The following is a 6256-nucleotide window of genomic DNA, read 5'->3' as shown; positions in this document are numbered from 1 at the left end:
TACATTGAAAAAACAAAACAAAACAAAACAAAACAACAACAACAACAAAAAACATTTCATTTCCCCCTATTTTCCTCTTTTATTTTTTTACCTCTTGAAAACCTATGGCAAGAGAAGATATTGAGAGGAAACATGGTTTGTAGAAGGAATGAGAGATGTCAAGCCAAAGAAAAAGTAAGGAATGTTCTTTAAGTTTCACTATGAAGAGAGAAGTAAGGTGGTAGCTAAAAAAGTTCTGTCTTTCATAGCTTTCTTATAACAAAAGTAATACATACACCTTCAAAATTCAAAGATTCCTAAAATATGTTATCAAAGTGATATTCTCCCAAATTACAACACAAAAATACAGCTATTGGGCTGATATAAATTTCTTTTATTGTGATTATGTATATGTCTATTCATATAAATATAACCACAATCTTTGGCAACCAACTTTTTTCTTATTAATATGTTGATATTATTTTAAATTGGTACAGATGGATTCCTCTAGCTCACTTTGATAAATGAACTGTGCATTTTCTTTTGCTATAGCATTCATTATAATCAAATTTTAGCTTTTAATATTTATAATATATTCAATGAAATAATCTTCTATGTATGAATAGGGCAACTTTTCTGGAAATTATAGTTTCTAGATGAAGAATTATTATTCAGAAATAACTTTTACAATTTTTAAAGATACAGTCAAATATTTCTTGCTGAATATGTGTCAGGTAGTTAGAATAGGAAAAAGGAATCCAGAATGGCTGTGGCTAAAAGACAAGGAAGGGAAAAGCCCGCAAAAATAGAACAAAGGAAGGTCCGAGGACCAGAGTGAGGACCTCAGGTAAAACAAACAGCACTCCTGGCTAACCCAATTTACATAAGGCAGGGTCCGGGGTCCAGCCTCGGCAGGATCCAGGGGATACCCTCAGGATGAACTGCAACGGTGAGAGAGAGAGAGAGAGAAGACACGTGAGACCAGCCTTGATAGAGCCAAGTCTGCGAGGGAGGGAGAGAGAGAGAGAAAGAGAATGACCAGACGGGGGTGTTTGCAGGGTCTGGCAGTCTGGCAATGCTTTATTTTTTACCTTGGCTTTTATACCCTAAATTAGTACATTTCTAAGGGGAAGATAGTTTAACATTACATCAGCTTGTTCTTCACGAAACCAAGGTGTTTTCTGCATACTTCTTTGTTTATGAGGGTCTTGTACATTATCTTCTGGCCTTGGGGCCTATTGACATTTTATGACCTAGGTGAATGCAAAGCTGTTTTCAGTAATCTGTTCTTTAATGAACACAAAGGTCAGTCCTTTTGCAGAAGTTATCAGTTAAACTTATCTGAAAGGTTTACCACACAAAGACCCTGCAGCTCCAGTGAGGCAGCCCCTGTTTAGCATTCCTGGTTAAAATTAACAATTTTAAACTCTTATTTTTCTAAAGCTTTAACTATAACCACTTTTAGAATAAAATTTTTATGTTCTCTAATAGGGCTTCCTCACCCCTGAAGGGCTCTGTGCCTATTAGGGCCTTTATGTGATCAGGTTCTTGATGCTGTTTTATGATTAGGGTATTATAAGCAATCATGCATATTAGTACCAAGGGCATAAACACATTTGCCAAACAAACTAAAATGCCAGCAAAGGAGTTTAAATTAAAACCCTCCTTTCACCCTGGATAATCTCATAAAATACCACCACCTGGGAAACTTATTGATTAAAGTTCTAAACTGATTCTTATTTGGAAAGAGATCGGGGAAGGCCTTCTGCCTGTGTCACAGAAATTAGGAAGTAGTCTATTGAAGCAAGCATCAGAAAGACAGATATCTTTAAGGTGAGCGCCGGGGGCAGCTTTTCGGAATCCCTGAAAACCTGATCCGCCTTGCCCGTCAGGTTTTCTCCCTCATGACCTTGTCATGGGTGGGATCTCGTGTGCCGGCTCCTAGCATCTCCACCTTTTTTATTTTTTAAGACAGCCAGATGGATCTCAGTCGCGAGCTTTTGAGTGCTCTGCTAGAGAGTTCTGACAATGCAAGGAAGGATTATAATGAGAAGTAAAATTAGGGCTGCTACAGCAGCATAACAGAAGATAGTTGATAGGATATTTTTTCCAGTAATAAAGTTAGAAAAGGTATGAAAAAATTCATTAGCAGCTCCTGCAGCAGTAAAGTGCAGGCGGGAATGTTCTAAGGTTTTTGTTGACCGTGAAGCTTTCTAAGATCTAAACTAATGCTGGAGCTATTCCATACACCTGAAATATGATTTTTAATCCTTTCTCAACTGTAATCTGTATCATTTACTTTCAGGGGTGTTACACAGATCCATCAATAGTCAACGTGACAGGATAGTGCTAACTTTACCCTTAAAGCCTGCAACTCAGTTCCAATATGCATGACTGCTTCTTTTAGGGCATCTATTTTTACTTCTAATTTTCTATCTATAAATTCTTGCATAGCTAGAGCTAAAGAAACATTTTTTGACATATCATTGACATATTGAGCAGTATGTACCTGTTGAGTCAATGATATCGCTGCCACAGTGACAGAGGTAATTGCTGTTATCAAAGCTGAAATCCCTAGAATAAGTAGTCTTACAAACCATCGGGAACGCATTAAATCTTGTAGTTGTTGCAGAACGACTAAACCGTAATTGTCATACCAATAGGCATTCACTGTGACAGGCACCATAAGGTAGGGTGGACGTTGCAGCACCACAAAAGAACAAAGATTATATTGAGGGGTTAAACCGGATGAAAGCATGCATTGTTCACAGTAGACTATATTTGATCCACCTGAATAATTCATTTGTATATGAAGCCTTTTTGAATCATTAGCAAACAAAAAAACATAAGGGGAGGGTAAACAAGCCAGCACAGAATAGGTGGAATCGTTTTCTGGCCAAGATAGAGTAACAACGGAGGTGGCAGCAAGGGCTCTCCAAGTTTCTGGTTGCCAAAAAGTTTTACCCTTTGTTGTATAGGGCAACATGGGGGGAACAAATTGATTATAACATCATCTGCTGGCCACCAATGGCCAAGGGAGGGAATCATATTTTCAATTGTTAAACCTACTGACATGGTCAGAAACAGATCCCAGATTCTGACTTGGATTTGGATTGCTCCAGTCTTGTACCGAATAGTTTCTGCCTCTCGGTATTCTATAATCTATTCTCGAATTATAAGCACAAGATTTTCATACCGGATATCCCAGGCGGTTGTCTATAGTTTTCCATACGACATCTGAAGGAGCAACATCAATACAATTGGGATATTTTGGTGGAGCATTAAGGAACAAGGATTTATAGGGGTCAAGGACCCCGGGCATACGGGCCTGTAATATCCAAACCAGCCAATCTCCTGTTTTATCTGAAAATTTTTGTGCTGGGGTATCTGTCAAAATTGCTTTCTTGGAGGTTCCGACACACCCCTCCTTAGAGGGAGTGATAAGATCTCTTATATGACTATGGGGAAGTTAAAGCAAAAGGGAAGGTCATCCGTTAATCCCCTGAAAGTATAATGATCTTTATTATAAGAAGTATAGTATCCTCCCAAGAGATGAGGCTGGTCTGTGTTGACCCGTATAGGGTCATTGTTCCAAGTAACTACTTGGAAGGTCAGGGGATCAGGGAAATATGCCCAGTGTTTTTCTGATGTAGAAGAGGTAGCACTTGCCTGCCAAGACAGTAAAGCAAACATAGCAATAAAAACCCTTTCAGGAGAGGCTGAGGATCCCTGTAGAGAAGCTATTCCCTGTGCTAGATGGCAAAGTGACTTAATTTGCCCCCATGTGGGTATGGAGGCTTGTTGAGTTGCCCACGCAGGACGTCCTGGTGGTTTCCATTTGTTCTTCCGGGATCTCCATTGCCGGTTGTTTCAGAGTCTGCTGGACCTTCTAGGTGGGCGGCGGAGGCAGGGGCAGAGGAGTGTCCTTCTTCTTTTGTGGTCAAAGCAATGGGGGAAACGGATGTCTGGGGGACTGTGACATGGTGAATCAGTCTGTCCAGGATCCAAATTGGCTACTCAGCACCCTGGGGGAAAATACAAGCACACCCTCGGCCGCTGGTTAGTAATGGGTCAGGACCCCTCCATTGTCCTGAAAGAAGGTTTTTCCATTTAACCAGAAGTTTTGTACTCTGCTGCTCTGGACTCCAATGTCGGAGCATTGCAGTAACCCCAAATGAATCAGTGCTTAGATTGTATATTACAAAAACAGTGTGTTGTAGAATCTGGTGAGGGGAACTATACTTAATTCCACCTTTATGTGGTTTTAAAATTTGAGTTTTTAGGGTCTGATGTGCTCTTTTTACGATGGCTTGTCCCTGTGGGTTATAAGGGATACCTGTGCTATGTTTTATATGAAACCTTGTACAAAAGTCTTGAAAAGATTTAGAAGTGTAAGCAGGGGCTTGTCAGTTTTAAGACATTAAGACAGCACAAGTCTAACAGTGAGGGGTTATTTTTGGTAGAAGCAGAATGAGCTTTTATATGTACCATAATCTTATATAACACTTATTTACTTTACTAAAGTATCAAAAGATTTTAAAAACAAATATAAATCACTTAAAGGCAAAGAAATTCATAATTTGTTATTGAAAGGTTCATTCTAGGAAAACTTTGTTCTCTTAACATAGAGAGTAGACTAAATTCCAGTCTGTTACCAATTTACCGGACAGCAAACAACCGAAATTTTTCAGTTAATCTTAGAAAAGTCTTTTTATAAATCTTGAAGAACTAGCAGTATTTTTTTTTTTTTTTAAGGCATGAGAGTGAAACCATATAAGGCATGTTTAAAATCTAATTAAATTGTAATTGACAAAGTAGCCTGGTCATTGTTATGATTTGTAACACTTAAACGTGATAACTAAAATTATAACTGACATTTTACCAGTACATATCAGATTTTCATGAATTTCACATAATTTCTAGGATATCTATATAAGTAGCATCAACCATACAATATAACCTGAGAAGATTTGTCACTCCTCCAACAATAATTCCCATGTAATTTAACATGTCAAATGAACTCAGGTAGTTTAATAGCTCTTTAATAGCTCTTTAGGATGTCTCAGGGGCCCTCTGAAGCATCCCAAAGTCAGCTAGAAGTCAAGCTATTTAAGCAGTTTTGTCAATAAATATCAAAAGGGTTTATAGTGCTCTGTCAGGTAGAATCATATAGATCACTGTGAAATAATATATTTGCACTTTTCATCAAACCTTTTTAACACTTTCTGTACCCATTACTTTGTTCTCCCATCCTGAACCAGCCACCTGTAAGTCAGATTTACTCCCCCGCCCCCCCTTTTTTTTTATAAAATGTAACTTCATTATTCATACCTTCTTTACTGAAGACACACATCCTACTTTCTTTAAGCAACCAAGAATTTACCTTTATATTAGCGTTCTATAGATTGGTGAGCATAAATACCAGTGATAATTTCTAAAAAAATTCTAGTGAACATCTCAGGATGACATCAAACATTATTTATTAATAGTCTAAAATCTTTAGTTTCTCTGTAAGTTAGTATTCAGTAATGAATGTTTCAGAATCTTATTTTATTTGGAAATGACCTAGCTATTTAATAAACTTCTGTTATTAGTTTAGCACAACTTCAGAAATTTAGGTTACCAAAATCTAGAGAAACTGTTTTAGACAGACATTTTTAATCTTAATAAAGTTCAAAAGCTCATATCTCATTTACCCCCCCCCCCTTTTTTTTTGAAGTTTCTTTACTTGAGGTACTTTCCTTGCTGACAAACTTGTAACAGATATTACAATATAACAATATTTAACTTATAATAAACCTAGGCATAATGAAAATATTTTACTTGATGTTAATTACTCCAAGACATGTCTATATTAGATAGGTCAACAAACAAACATTAATATCAGGTATTTAATACTGAATATTTTCTAGTTTACCTGAACCTGGAATTTATTGTTTAATTTAGAATTATTTGATTTGTAAGCACTTACCTTTTTTTTTTAAAGCCAATTAATTAGAGCTCTTTTACAAATTAACCTAAAAAATATTACCCAGAGACAAAGACATACCAAGGCATATTTAGACAGACAGTGCAAGATCTAGCTTCATTTTTTAACTTTGGTCATGAATTAGATATTACAATATAAAATTTACTAGTTTATAAAAAAGGTGAAATAAATAAAAATTTTTAAAGGCTTTTCCCCTTTTCCCCTCAGTCTCAGGAGTTAGAGATGGTCTAGATAATTGTTCCTGAGAGCCCTGGTCTCAAGGCACAGGGAAAGAAAATCAAGTTCTAA

At 36.9% G+C, this 6256-nt stretch overlaps 1 pseudogene; it reads right to left on the bottom strand.

Annotated features, from left to right (window-relative positions):
* Positions 1 to 1892: 1892 nt before the first annotated feature.
* Positions 1893 to 3961, bottom strand: LOC122447070 (annotated as a pseudogene).
* Between the last annotated feature and the right edge of the window lie 2295 nt (positions 3962 to 6256).

The sequence above is a fragment of the Cervus canadensis genome, chromosome 9 (assembly GCF_019320065.1).
Source record: "Cervus canadensis isolate Bull #8, Minnesota chromosome 9, ASM1932006v1, whole genome shotgun sequence".
Taxonomy (NCBI): domain Eukaryota; kingdom Metazoa; phylum Chordata; class Mammalia; order Artiodactyla; family Cervidae; genus Cervus; species Cervus canadensis.
This window is presented reverse-complemented; position numbering and strand designations above follow the sequence as displayed.